At 34.3% G+C, this 14300-nt stretch overlaps 2 long non-coding RNA genes across 6 annotated transcripts in view; one reads left to right on the forward strand and one right to left on the reverse strand.

The window, feature by feature from the left end:
• Window positions 1-14300, forward strand: part of LOC311632253 — a 580642-nt gene that overhangs the window by 96568 nt on the left and 469774 nt on the right. Inside the window, exon 4 of one of the 5 annotated variants that reach the window (XR_014796744.1) lies at window positions 2390-2535. The exons of the other annotated variants lie outside the window; for them this stretch is intronic. This is a non-coding gene — a long non-coding RNA (uncharacterized lncRNA). Of the gene's footprint in view, window positions 1-2389; window positions 2536-14300 lie in introns of those variants that run through there. 5 annotated transcript variants of the gene reach the window in all.
• The window catches only part of LOC311632255, a 141574-nt gene that overhangs the window by 25624 nt on the left and 101650 nt on the right, over window positions 1-14300 (reverse strand). The window contains exon 3 of the long non-coding RNA XR_014796749.1: window positions 11016-11097. This is a non-coding gene — a long non-coding RNA (uncharacterized lncRNA). The remainder of the gene's footprint in view (window positions 1-11015; window positions 11098-14300) is intronic.

Below are 14300 nucleotides of genomic sequence, written 5' to 3' on the forward strand. Positions count from 1 at the left end.
CTGTCCCATGATTCTCTTCACATTGCTGGATCACCAATGGCTAACAACCAAATACTGGTAGCTACCACAGGCAGAGTACCTTCCCTAAAGCTCTGATTAGCTAGGCCTGGGTCACATGCCCACCATGTGGCTTGGGATAGGAGGGTTCAGTTTCACTCCCAACTGAATCATGTGGGATGCTTTCCACATGAAATAAGGGTTCTTTTAACAAAAAGGGGGGGGGGGGGGGAAAGAGAGTAGAGAAAAACAATATAAGTATTACATATGTGCACGTTCTCAAATATGCGGGAATTTGAGCACTCTGTCACTGTAAGACTTTGTGGGAGCCCCTTCTCTTCTTTCTTTCTTTCTTTTTTTAATATATTTTATTGATTTTTTACAGAGAGGAAGGGAGAGGGATAGAGAGCTAGAAACATCGATGAGAGAGAAACATCGTCCAGCTGCCTCCTGCACACCCCCAACTGGGATGTGCCTGCAACCAATGCACATGCCCTTGACCAGAATCGACACTGGGACCTTTCAGTCCGCAGACCGACACTACCACTGAGCCAAACCGGTTTCGGCACCCCTTCTCTTCTTAAAAATTGCATAGAGCATACACTTTTACTCCCTTGCATTTTAAATATTATTTTTGTTTTTTAAATACCTTAAGAAAAACAAGAATAAATTCTGAAACACCCATTTGTTTAAGAACTAATTGTTCTCTACTGGCAAAGACAACCAAAGCTCTATTAAAATTGCAACACCTTCTAGCATTTCTGTCAAAGAAAATCATAGTTGGCATGAATGGAGCCTTTATTATGAGCACATTAATTATAGGCCACTATTCCACATGATGTACATATGTTAATTCATTTACACCCGTGGCCCTCCAATGATGTGGGAGTTATTCTCATTTTATAGAGAAGAAAACTGAGAGATTGAGTAATTAAGTCACACAGCAAAATTGGCATATGAACACTGTTAACTCCTTTTAGCCATGTCATCCATCAGTCTGCACAACTTTATGGTTTTCCTTTTGGTTCTTTTATGGCAAGCTGGACTTTGTGTTTCTTGGAATTAGAAATTAAACACAATAAGTTATGTGTGTAGACAAATACCTGATATCTTTTTTTTTTTTATTAGGCTCTAAACTACTAGGAAATCTATTTTAAAAAGCCTAGACTTATAAATTTCTCCAGCCTTCAGCACTTTTTTTCATAGCTAAATTGATAAAAATGGTCATGTTTTATTTTTATTTATTTTTTATGTTTTTAATATATTTTATTGATTTTTCACAGAGAGGAAGAGAGAGGGATAGATAATTAGAAACATTATGAGAGAGAATCATAGATCAGCTGCATCCTGCACACCCCCTACTGGGGATGTGCCTGCAACCAAGGTAAATGTCCTTGATGGGAATCGAACCCGGAACCTTCCAGTCTTCAGGCCAATGCTCTATTCACTGAGCCAAACTGGTTTCAGCAAAAATGGTCATGTTTTAAACTAATTATTGGTCAAATCCTAAAATAAAATTCAGTGAATAGAGGCTTGTATCATTATTAATACCTCTCTGATTATTAGAAAGACTCTGAGAATGAATTTTCCATTCTGTGTTTTGAAGTTGTAAACACGTGGTTCTCTTCCTGTGCCTCAATTTCTAAATGAAACCACATGGTTAGAGAAATGACTTCACATGGCTAGTGAGAAATACCAAGTCATTTGCTCTCTTCTGTATGGTAATAGAGTCCATCTGAATCCGCCTGGCATAAAAGGCATTGGAGAGTATTGGTTAGAACTTGTTTCGTTGCAAGTATCATACATTTCAACTTGAAGCTGAAAGAGGAAAGAATCCTAGTGTTTCTCAGGACCATGAAATGCAGACTTAAAATGAGCCTCACGAACAACTAAAGCCAAAGGCTCAATTACTATTAGAATATTTGTTCTGTGTTTCTGCTATTTCTGCTTTATTGCTGACCAATGTTTTTCGGCCATCTCAGTCTGCATAGTAGAGCAAAAATACTACCAACTCCAAAATTATTACCCTGTTCTCTGACATATCCATAATCTTAGTCCTGATTCTAAAATTCCCAGAGAGATCAACAAGTTCAGCTTGGATCAGTTGCTTACTCCTGGTCCAATTAGTTCTCCCTAGGGAGAGGACGAGACTTGGCTCATTTTGGGTCAGCTACCAATTTGGGAACAAAAAAGCACACGTGGGTAGGAGGAGTGGCAGTTTGCAGAAGAATATTCTAGGAAGTAAAAACAATATGTACCTACTGCCATGAGCCTTCTATTTAAAGTAATTTTTATGATTTTTATTTATTTGGCTGAAAGGGAACTTAAGATGATTATTTTCCAATAGTGTTTTTAAAGATAACTCATATAAATTATTTTACAAACTCTACAGAGGAATACAAAGGAAATCATCTAAATGAAAAACAGCAAAAAATCACCTGATCTGTATCTATTCTCATCCAATGTGCAGCAAAGTTACTAAAAAGAAGAAAGTTTAACTGACACAATTTTCACCTTTATTTTCTACAAGAAAAAAAGGGGGGATACTCTGAACCAACCATAGAGAAATAGCTAGAGGAAGGAGAAAGAGAAGAAGGAGATGGAGGAGAAGGAAGATGGCTTCAGTTGACTGAAGAAACTGATTATAAAAAGATTATTTTAAACTGTTGAAACTAAGGATCTGCCATTGATAGAAAACTGGCTTGAAATGGAAATAAAGTAATAACAAATATATAACATTCCTTCTCCTGGACACCTAGGTTTGTATACTAAAAATTATAGTAATTACTTATTTAGCAGAATTGGAAAAAATGATGTCCATTAAGTATTTTTCTCCAATGGAGTGCATTATCTAAAGAAGAGGTTGAAAATGCTTATTCAAAAAGTGACCCCCAGGCCAAATGTGTTTTTAAAATTACTATTTTCCTTCTGTCTTATGGCCCTGGGAACCAAGCTCTCTGATATTTTAATTATTTTGCTATGTTTAAATGGGGTGACTTCATTTGCTAGAAGTATCTCCTTTGAGATTCAGTCTTACTTGGTTTTAATGTATGAATCTTCTTTTATTTATTCATTTCCTTCACTTCCTCCAACTTTCTGATGCTGTACTGAAACAGCATCATCAGAATAGGACCTCCTTGCATGCTGTTCCTCAGTTTGCCAGTGATACAAAAGAATCTTTTCCATGTAATTCCACAGAGGCTACATGTGTACCTTATATAGGCCTTAATATAAATCATGAGGAGAGGGCCTCCCGCTTCCTATGAGCAAAGTCTTGAACTTGGTATGCTATAGTAGTTAGTCTTTGATCCAAGGAAACCCACAATTGAATTAGCAGCAATGATTTCTTTTTGGTTTCTCCCCTTTCTCGGGCCCTTGCTAGATTTGTAGCTCAGAAAATTGTATCCCTGATGACATATGAGGAGTCATCCCACTTGCAGTGTCTGCAGCTTTTTCTGACTCAATAAGTGACTAATAGCAAGGGAAAGTGACAAAGCTAGACAGTTCAAGAGACTGAAACTTGTCAGGGCCCTACGGTAAGAGTCTGTCATAATTCCGGTGTGGGGAGAGAATGAAGTGATAAATCAGATTATGCTAAGGTTCCCACTCTACCACACAATATTTTAGATTTACATTTTGCTGATCTGTACTTTGGTTCGAATTGGTTTGAAAAGGCAATCTTATATGGAAGACAGTCACGAAAAACCCTCTGGTATCTAAGGTATCAGTTGACCTCTAGTCTCTTCTGCTATGAGGTTGCCAGCAAAAAAAAAAAAAAAAAAAAAAAAAAAAAAAAAAAAAGGATCAACTAACAGGCCATAAGCTTATGTGCCTAAGCATGTTGGATTATAAATACCAGTTATCTAAGTCCAATACAAAATCCATATGAATACCCAGGCTCCTCCTGAGCATCTCCCAACATTTTAATTTCATTTCTATATTTTTGCTTCAACTTGTTTTCTAAGGGATTTAAAGTGATTTGTAATACACATGCAATACTTCAAATTTATATAAATTAGAATTGGGTAAAAAGAAGAAAGAGAAGTATTGGTAGATTAAATGAAGGTATGAATATGGCAAACTAAAAATATATATTATATGATCTCATAAGGCTACATATCCTTTTTTCACTTTATGACAAGGCAAGGAGGAATAAACATCTGATGGAGTAGTTTACTAGTATCTGATTTGTCATGGTGTTCATCAGCTCATAACAATTATTCAGAAGAAACAAAAAGAAAATCATCTGAAGGATCCTTAGGGTAGAAAAAATATTCTCATCCCTTGTACAGTTCTAGATAAAAACCAGGTGCATGACTCAGACTCACTGGTTAACAGGACAACTGAATCTAAGGCATTATCTTAGGTCATTATTTTGGGTGGCCCATGCTTTTGAAGAAAAAAAATCAAAATTAAAGTGCCTTAATTTTTTAAAATTTAGATTTAGTGAGTTTGACAGAGACAGATTTATGGCCACAAATGTTTGATGACACTAAAATGTGAAAGTGAATTACTTGTCTGAAGAGGCTTGTTCTACACCTTGAAATTAGCTCACCTGAAATTTTATGTAGATCTTTACTGCTTGAGGATGACATGGATCATATTTAAACTTAAAATCTGGAAGGAACAATGTGGGAAACCATGAATCGTTGGGAACATTCCTTCCCACTTTTGCCATTTGGTACATGGATCATTTATTTAGATAATGACATGGGCTTACCATGCAAATCTATCCTGGAACCCTTCACCTTCCACCATGGAACTAGTTTTAAATAAAGTTAAGAAATTTGCATTTCAATCATCTTAGGAAAGTTGATACAAATCTATATATATTTGAAATATGTGAATATCAATATAATTAATGGAACTGTCCAATTTGTCAGTTAAGCTTGATTGATTCCTAACTACTTTATTGACCAATGCAAAGTCATAGAACAAGGAGCAAAAGACTCTTGACCCCTTCAGGATGTAGAACTGAATCCCCTCCCACCCCACTTGAGGTGACTTGCTTAGTGACTTGCTTCCAAAAATAGAGCATGAAAAGGGGAAAACATGGTAGGGAAATCTGGCCAACTTTGGCTTAAATAAAGAATGAAGGTTAACATCCTCAGTAATGACATGTGGATACCATCTACTTTCAGTATGATGTGATGATGAGGGCACTTCACCTGTGATATTTTTACAAACCTATAAGCCCAGCCTAATCATGACAAATCATCAGATAAACCCAAAATCAGGTACATTTTATAGGATATCTGGACAATTCTCAAGATTGTTAAGGTCATGAAAACCAAGGAAAGACTGAGGAATTGCCACAGATCAGAAGGGAGTGGAGAGATAGTGTAACTAAATGCAATATATATAGTAGCCTGTCTTACATCCTGGAACAGAAAGAGGATAGTAGTTGAAAAACTGACAAAATCCAAATAATGCCTGGAGTTTAATTAATAGTAATATATCCATCTCAGTTTCTTAGTTTGACAAGTGTATCACAGAAGCATAATATATTAACAACAGCAGATCTGAGTGAGGGGTGTATAGGAACTCTGTGTTAACTTGGAGCATTTCTTTCAATCTAAAGTTAAAAGATTCTTGAAATAGCTATTAAGAAGGGAGTTTTATAATTAAGTATAAGTTAGCTAAGAAAAAAAATATTTTAAGGCATACAAACCATGGCAAAACAAAACAAAACAATATGATTTGGAGCACAATGAAAATGTATAATTCTGCATGAAGATGAAACTCTCCATATTCTTTTATAACTCTTCAGAGATGTGTATTCTCCTTATATTTCCTCCCCTGAACATGAACTTCTTTTTACTATTAACCACATATACCTCTCCCCAGGACACAGTCCCCTGAGTCTTTCTTTTAGGGAGTTCAAAAGGGATTCTTTTTTCACACCCAAATTATTCTGAGGTATTTTCCCTCTTTCTTCTTCTGGTATGTTTATCTTGTTTTAATCACCTTGCCTGTACCATGAAAAACAACAAATGATGTCTGAGGTTCTGTTCAGTCAAACTAGTAAGCAATGCATGGAAGATGGAGACCAGCTGTTTTCATTTCTGTTACAAATAGGAAGAGCAGAGATCAGTGCCCAACTGAAAGAACTGCATACATAGATTCTATGAAATCCCCTTTAAATGAGCTGTCAGAGCAGGTACCAAAGTGAAATAGATTCTGTTACATTTTCTAAGTATTTTCATGGATTTGAAACAAAATTGAAAACATAGACTGGATCTATTGGTCCAAACTGAAACACAGTTGAGAGAGAGAGAGAGAGAGAGAGAGAGAGAGAGAGAGAGAGAGAGAGAGAGAGAGAGATTAAAAGGGGAATATATCCATGCTATTTTTCTACAAGAATATAAAGGCATTTATTTCATAAATAAACACAAACCCTCTCTACAAAATAGCGATATTTGGAAATGGAAAGGAAGTAAAATTAAGAAATTTTATTCTTTTGTACCATTTTTAGGAACTCAAATGTGCAGACTACTGTACTAGTTTGCTGGGGGCGGGGCAAAGTATACACTTCATAAATCTGATAGGAGGGATGGCATAAATTTCTCATCATGAGATAAATGTTAATTTCTATAATAAAGAAAATACTGTTTTATGAGAAGCACATTGATCTGAGGTCACTAATAAGAACATGTTTGTGTGTGTTTTTTGTATTTTTGAGAATATTTTAATAATGTGAATTCATAATGAAAATTATCCTCATCCACACATTTCCTGCAGGGGGCAGAATTACCCTGGAGGAAATAGAAGGTACAAAAGTATGAGGAAACAAAAACAAAATAAAGCAGAAAAATAAGAATACATTTTCTTTTCTTTTTTTTTTTTTAACACTTTCCAAATTGAAACATACTTATCAATTTTTAAGAGTAACAAAAAGTTCTTCATGAAATATTTAGCTCTTCCTCCCTAGTATTTGCCCCAAGAGGCAATATTTTTTTTCCATTTATTCAATAGAAAGATTGATTTTTGTGCAATGCTCTAGGATATCACATCCTTGCTGTTCTTATAGGTCAAGGAGAAGATCTGAAGCAAAATAGTTTGCATTCTTATTCTGATTTGATATCTCAAACACTATCGAAAAGTTTTTATTTTTCTAACCAAGCCTTCATTGAATTGAATAAAAAATATACTAGAAAGTTATAGCCAGTGGTGTGATGATGATCCTATAACAACTGGTTCTCTACCAAAAAAAGAAAAGAAAAATGTGTATGTGTAGTCATATCTATGTATATCAGGCTATTATAAATTTTGCTGATATAACAAGTGTGAACACTTTTATTGATTTTTCACACTTTTCTATAGTTGCAGTTGACAAATATGAGTGTCCCTGTTGTGAATGTTGGTTGATATATTCTTTACTCATCAAGATAAAAGTAAAACAATGAAGACCAATGTCAGAATTTAAATCCTTCATTAATAATGTGAGCAACATCTTTTCAAATTAAGACAATAGTTTAAAAATACTAAAAGATTCTTTCTCCTATTTTGTGTGTGTATTACAGCTGCAGGCACATCACACTTTTAAGTGGATTCTGCATTATTTGTTTTGCAACATTTTTTGCATCACTTTTGGAGACTATAAATAACAGTCTCCAAATAATAAACCAAGTTCTGATTTGAAGCATTTGCCTATCTCTGTAGTATAAATACTGTCACTATAGCTCATTTCAAACTACTAAAATAAGTCACTGAACAGAGAAAGTGATGCTCAGTAGTTAATGATTATATAGTTCTGCCACCAGTGTATCAATATACAAAAAGTAAATAACCTAAAGATCATACATAATAACAAAATGTATAGAACAATTATAATATGCTAAGTATTGATTACCTTTTTTCAATATAATTTAATTTATTAATAAATGTACTTAATTGTAAATTTATATAATTTTATTTTTTAATAATGGTTTATTTAGCAACCAGCTTGCAAACTGACCAAAAAATCAACCATCCACATTTGCAAGCTGATATGAGTCAGCTCCAGCCCACTGTTGATTGCAGCACAAATTTTTGAAAACTCTTTGGACAAAGGTTTAAAACTAACCAAAATAGAACACATATGGGCAATAAAACAAACCTTTACCAATTAAAAGAACAGAAATTAATCAATATGTGCTCTCAGACCATAATAAAATGAAACTAAAATTCAATAACAGAAAAATCACTAAAAAAAAATCACAAAATATATGGAGATTAAAAACACGTATCTAAATAACACAAGAGTAAAGATAAATAAAAATATTTTGAACTGAATGAAAATGAAAGCATGACTTATCGAAAGTTTTGGGATGCAGTAAAAGCAGTGCTTAGAGGAAAATTTATAGCACTGAATGCTTATAATAGAAAAGAAAAAAACTCTCAGATAAATAATCTCAGGTCCAACTTAGGAAACTAGAAAAATAATAGAAAAATTAAAGTTAAAAAAAAAAACAGAATAAAAAAAATAATAATTGGAACTGAAATCAATGAATTAGAAGCAGAAAACCAATAAAACCCAAAGCTGGCTCTTTTAAAAGATCAATAAAATTTATAAGCCTTCAGCCAATCTACCTAAGTAAAAAATAAAAAGGCCTATATTACTAATATCAAATAAAAAAGGGACATCACTAAGATTTCATAGGAATTTAAAAAAATAATAAAAGACTACAGATAGTTATCTCTCATGCACTTAAATGCAAAAATCTTCAATAAAATATTGACAAATAGAATCTAAAAAAGTATTAAAGACTATGCATCATGACCAAATAGGACTTACCATATTTTCCAGCGTATAAGACGACCCCCTAATTTTACAGTTAAAACATAGGTTTAGGCCTATATTCACTGTATAAGACTATCCCCCACTTCAAAGAAAAGACTTACTTTGCCATCAAGATCTGCAGGTAATTTTTGTGCAATTTTGGTCTTTTGTCCCCGATTTTCGGTTGACTTTTTTTCGTTTCAAAAGTCGTCTTATACGCCGGAAAATAGGGTATTCTAGGTATGCAAGCCTGGTGCAATATTTGAAAATCAACTAATATAATCCATCACAACAATAAACTGATGAAGAAAAATCACACGATCATCAATAGATACAGAAAAAGCATTTGGCAAAATCCAATACCCATTCATGATGAACACTTTAGGGCACTAGAAATAGATAAGAACTTTTCAACTTAATAAAGGCTGTTTTAAACAAGCAACCCTATACAGCTAACATTATACTACAGGACGAGAAACTTTGAAGTTTCCCCACTAAGATTAGGTACAAGGATATCTCCTTGCCCTGTCCTTTTCAACAACTGCTGTGGGAGACTGGGTGTAAGCTGATACGGTCCTTACACCCAAAGACACCAGCAAGGCTGGTTCCTTACCCATACAGTTTTTCCAGGCTTGTTTGGATGGCAATTATCAGTAGGATGAGAGCAACCTTTCATGGCTTACCAAGAAGTTTGTAACTATTTACTAAGATTTGCTATACTGAGAATTTGTCCTTCTGCTCTGTCCCTTAGAGATTAAGAGGAAAAAAGAATACATTCCTCTTGACAGACCTCCTATTCAAGTGTTTGTGTATAAAAGGCATTACACAGTTAATAAAGTGGCCGCAGTCTCTTGATGACCTGTAGTCCTCCCAATCCCGCTTTCCTGGCTTTTTTCTTTTCTCAATCTCCACCTCCCTACCTCAGCCCTGTTCAACCTGTCAGGCTGGCCCTGACACACTACTAACCTCATACTAATGCTATAAGGCAGGAAAAGGAAATAAATGTTATACAACTTGAAAAGGAAGATAGAAAACTGTCTTTGTTCACAGATAACATGATAGTTTATGTAAAAAATCCAAAAGTATCAACAACAACACCTCCTGAAATTAATGTGTGTATTGCAAGGAGGCAGGATATAAAGTTAATGTATAAGTCAATTGCTTTTCTATGTATCAAGAATGAATAGGTAGAACTTGAAATAAAAGCTACAATTCCATTTACATTGTACCCAAAACAATAAAATACTTAGGTATATGTCTAAAAAAGTACATGTAAAATCTGTGTTAAGAAACGTATAAAAATATGATGAAATCAAGGAAGAACTAAATAAGTAAATATTCCATGTTAAAGAATAGGAAGACTCAATATTGTCAAAGTATTAGTTTTTTCTAACTTGACCTATAAATTCCATGGAATCACAATAAAAATTTTAGAAAGTTATTTTATTAATATCAACAAACTGATTCTCAGGTTATAAGAAGAGGCAAAAAATCCAGAATAACCAAATAAAAAAATGAAAATAAAGAACAATGTTGGAGGACTTAACACTATCCAACTTCAAACTTACTATAAATCCATAATAATAATGACAGTGTGGCATCAGCATATGAACAGACAAATAGATCAATGGAACTGAATAGAGACTTCCAAAATAAACTCCCATAAATAGAGTCCACAGATCTTTGACAAAGAACCAAAGTCAATACAATGGAGCAAAAGTAGTTCTCCAGAAAAAGATGCTGGAGCAGATGTATATCTGTATACAAAATATAAATAAATAAATCTAGACCGAGACTTTATACCCTTCACAGAAAGTTAACTCAAAATGGATCATGGATCATAAACCTAAATGTAAAAATATACACCTCTTAGAAGATAACATAGGAAAAAATATCTAGATGACCTTGGATATAGTGATGCCGTTTTCAAGAAAAACTCATAAACTGGACTTCATGAAAATTAAAAACCTCTGCTATGCAAAGACAATGTGAAAAAAAAAATGAAAAGACAAGTTAAGACTAGGAGGAAATATTTGCATAAGGTATATCTAATAAAGGACCATTAGCCAAAAAATTTCAAAGAACACATAAAACACAATGATATGAAACAAATAACCTGATTAAAAAAAAAAGTGAGCCAAAATTCCTTACACATTTCATTAAGATATACAGATGATAAATGAACATATGAAAATATGCTCTGTACTGTATGTCATCAGGCAAAAGCAAATTAAAACAATGAGATAAAACTACTTACCTACTAGAATGGCCATCATCTGCATCACTGAGAACACCAAATGCTGGTGAGGATGTGGAGTAACAGGATCTCTCATACATTACTAGTGGGAATACAAAATAGTAGAGCTATTTTAGAAGACAATTTGGTGGTTTCTTGAAAAATTAAACATATACTTAACATATCATTCAGCAATCCTAGTCCTTGATATTTAATCAAAGGAGTTGGAAAATTGTCCACACAAAAACCTGCACCTGGATGTTATAACAGCTTTTTTCATAATTGACAAAACTTAAAAACAACTGAGATATTTTTCAGTGGGTAAATGGATAAACTGTAGGACAGCCAGACAATGGAATATTATTCAATGCTAAAAAGAAATGAGCTACCAAGCTATGAAAATATATGGAGAAACCATAAATGCATATTAATAAGTAAAAAAAAAAAACACTCTGAAAGGCTATATACTGTATGATTCAAACTATGTAATATTCTGGAAAATTCAAAACTATGGAGTGGTGGCAGGAGTGAGGGAATCAATAGGACTTTTAAGGCGATGAAAATACTCTGTATGATACTATAATTATGGATGTGTCATTATACATTTTGTTCAAATCTATGGACTATAAAACACCAAGAGTGAATTCTAAAGTAAACTACAGTGGTGCCTCACACAACGAACTTAATTCGTTCCAGGAGCAAGCTTGTTATGCAAAAAGTTCGTTATGTGAAACGCGTTTTCCCATAACAATACATGTTAAAAAAAATAATTCGTTCTGTAGCATAAAATATGCTAAGATGACATAAAAAAAATATGCTAAGATGACATATTTTTATTTAGATACATCTAAAAACATAATTTTTTTTTTTTTTAAAAACACACATTTTTTTAATTTTAAGACAGACTAAGTAGAGTCTACCGAATCTTGCACATCTTCATCCATTTTCTGCTTTTTGGCCGATGGTTTCATGAAAAACCTGTCCAAAGTTCGCTGTGCGAGGCGTTCGTTATGCGAGGCACCACTGTATTTACTTTGGGTGATTAGAGTGTATTAAATAGGTTCATTCTGGTAACAAATGTACTATTGTGGTGACTGATGTTGATAATGGAGGGTAGGTATGTATGTGTAGGGGTAAGAGGTATATGGAAAATCTTGTACTTTCCTTGCAATTTTGTTGTGAACATAAAACTGCTCTGAAGAACTAGTCTTAAAAAATCAAAGCTAAAGACATTGAAAAAGAAATGGAGTTAAACTTTTCTCCTTTTAGTTCCATTAGTACTAGCATTTATAAAAAACATTGAGAGAAATCCAATTAATTAGTAAGTCAATATATTCATTTCCTGAACACATTAAATCATAGATAATGCTTTTGGGTTTTCCCCATCCTATATAATAAAAGGCTAATATGCAAATCAACCAAATGGTGGAACAACCAGTCGCTATGATGCACACTGACCACCAAGGGGCAGACACTCAATGCAGGAGCTGCACCTTGGTAGTTAGTGCACTCCCCCAGGGGGAATGCCATTCAGCCAGAAGCCAGGCTCAGGACTGGCGAGTACAGATGAAGTGGAAAGAGCTTCTCTCGCCTCCACAGCAGGTGGACATGATTCTCTCCTCTCTTCCACAGAGCTTATATTAGACAAAGATGGGAGCATGGAGGAGGCAGGCCACATCAAAATGAGTCTTCCTCAGTAATTAATTTTATTTCCCCCCAAAGGCTGTTAACACACTTTTCTACAACATGTTCATCACTAAAATAATATAAATATAATAATTTTAATTGGATTTCCATTTTATTTCAATTTAAAGATGGCTCTTTTCTCTAATCATTGGAATACTTTGGCATGTTCTATGATCTTCATTTGTCAGGCATATTCATTCATTCACTAATCACTAGGACACATATATTCAGAACATCGCAAAGATGGTAGCACCCACAGCCAATAAGGAGGGAATATACTAATTGACAGCCACACCCTCAAAGATAGTGGTGCCCACAGCCAAGAAGAAGGGAAATGCTAACTGACTGCCATGCCCTCAAAGATGGTGGTGCCCACAGCCACAAGATGGCAGTGCCTAATCCCTTTAGCTCCCTAGCTGCCCAGGGCTGGCCCAAGGTGCAGGCAAGCCTCAAATGGCAGCTGTCTAACCACCCAGGGCCGCCGGAGGCTCAGATAACCAGGGTTGGCCAAGGCTTGTGCTGCTGGCAGTGACAGCAGGAGAGGTGTGATGGGGGTGTCGTCTTTCCCTGATCGCTGGGTCTCCTCCCACCCCTGAGGGCTCCCGGACAGTGAGAGGGGGCACTGCAGGCTGAGGGACCCTCTCCCCACTCCTCTTCCCCTTCCCACTACTCCAGTGCATGAATTTTCATGCCTCGGGTCACTAATGATATTTTCCAAATGGCCCTTGGCAGAAAAAAGGTTCTCTATCTCTGCCTCAGATACTGAAAGGCATTCGCTGTTTTTTTTTGTTTTTGTTTTTGTTTTTAACATCAGGATTGCCAGAAGCTATATTGTCTACAAAGTGGGGCCTAAGAGAACCTTTTGGAATGATGAACATATTCTCTACCTTGATTGTTGGTGCTTACTTAACTATATGAATTTGTCAGTGTATGGTATACTTAAAACTGTATGTTTAAAATGGTAAATTTTACTGTTAGTAAATTGTAACAGTAAGTAAAAGAGAAATAAAATTAAAGTTAAAATAACATGCATTTAAAAATTAGTTTCTTTCCTGAATTTCTTTGTATAATAAAAAATTGGGGAATGGAAGATTGAAAAAACACCAAAATTACCGTTCTGAAAAAAATCTCTGAATTATATGATTTTATTATGTTGAAATGTTAACATATATATCCTAACCCAAAATATAATAAATTAAGTATGCGTAAAATATGAAGACTTGATTTTTAAAACTGCAAAACATAAGATAACTCTTCAACCCTCAAAAAAAAAATTACAGATTTAACAATATTTTCCTTCAGCTTTCCCTTAATCCAAAAAGATTTGTTTTTATACCCATTTTAATTTTATGGTACTTTGAAATAATTATAATAAAATTATTTTAATTACTTTATAATAACTCAATCAAATAATCCAAAACATATAAAGTGAATAGAACAATTTAATCTCATTCATTCAATACTTACTGGGTACCTATTCTACATGTAAGGCAATGTTAGTTGCTATTACAATGATGATAAAGGTGAGTCAGCTAATCACTAAGTTCATGGCAGAAAAAGATACATGTAAACATGTATACATTAAGCAAGACTGAGTCATGTTCAACACAGAGGGATGCT

Source organism: Pipistrellus hanaki (assembly GCF_964339955.1).
Source record: "Pipistrellus hanaki genome assembly, chromosome: 14".
NCBI classification, from domain to species: Eukaryota; Metazoa; Chordata; class Mammalia; order Chiroptera; family Vespertilionidae; genus Pipistrellus; species Pipistrellus hanaki.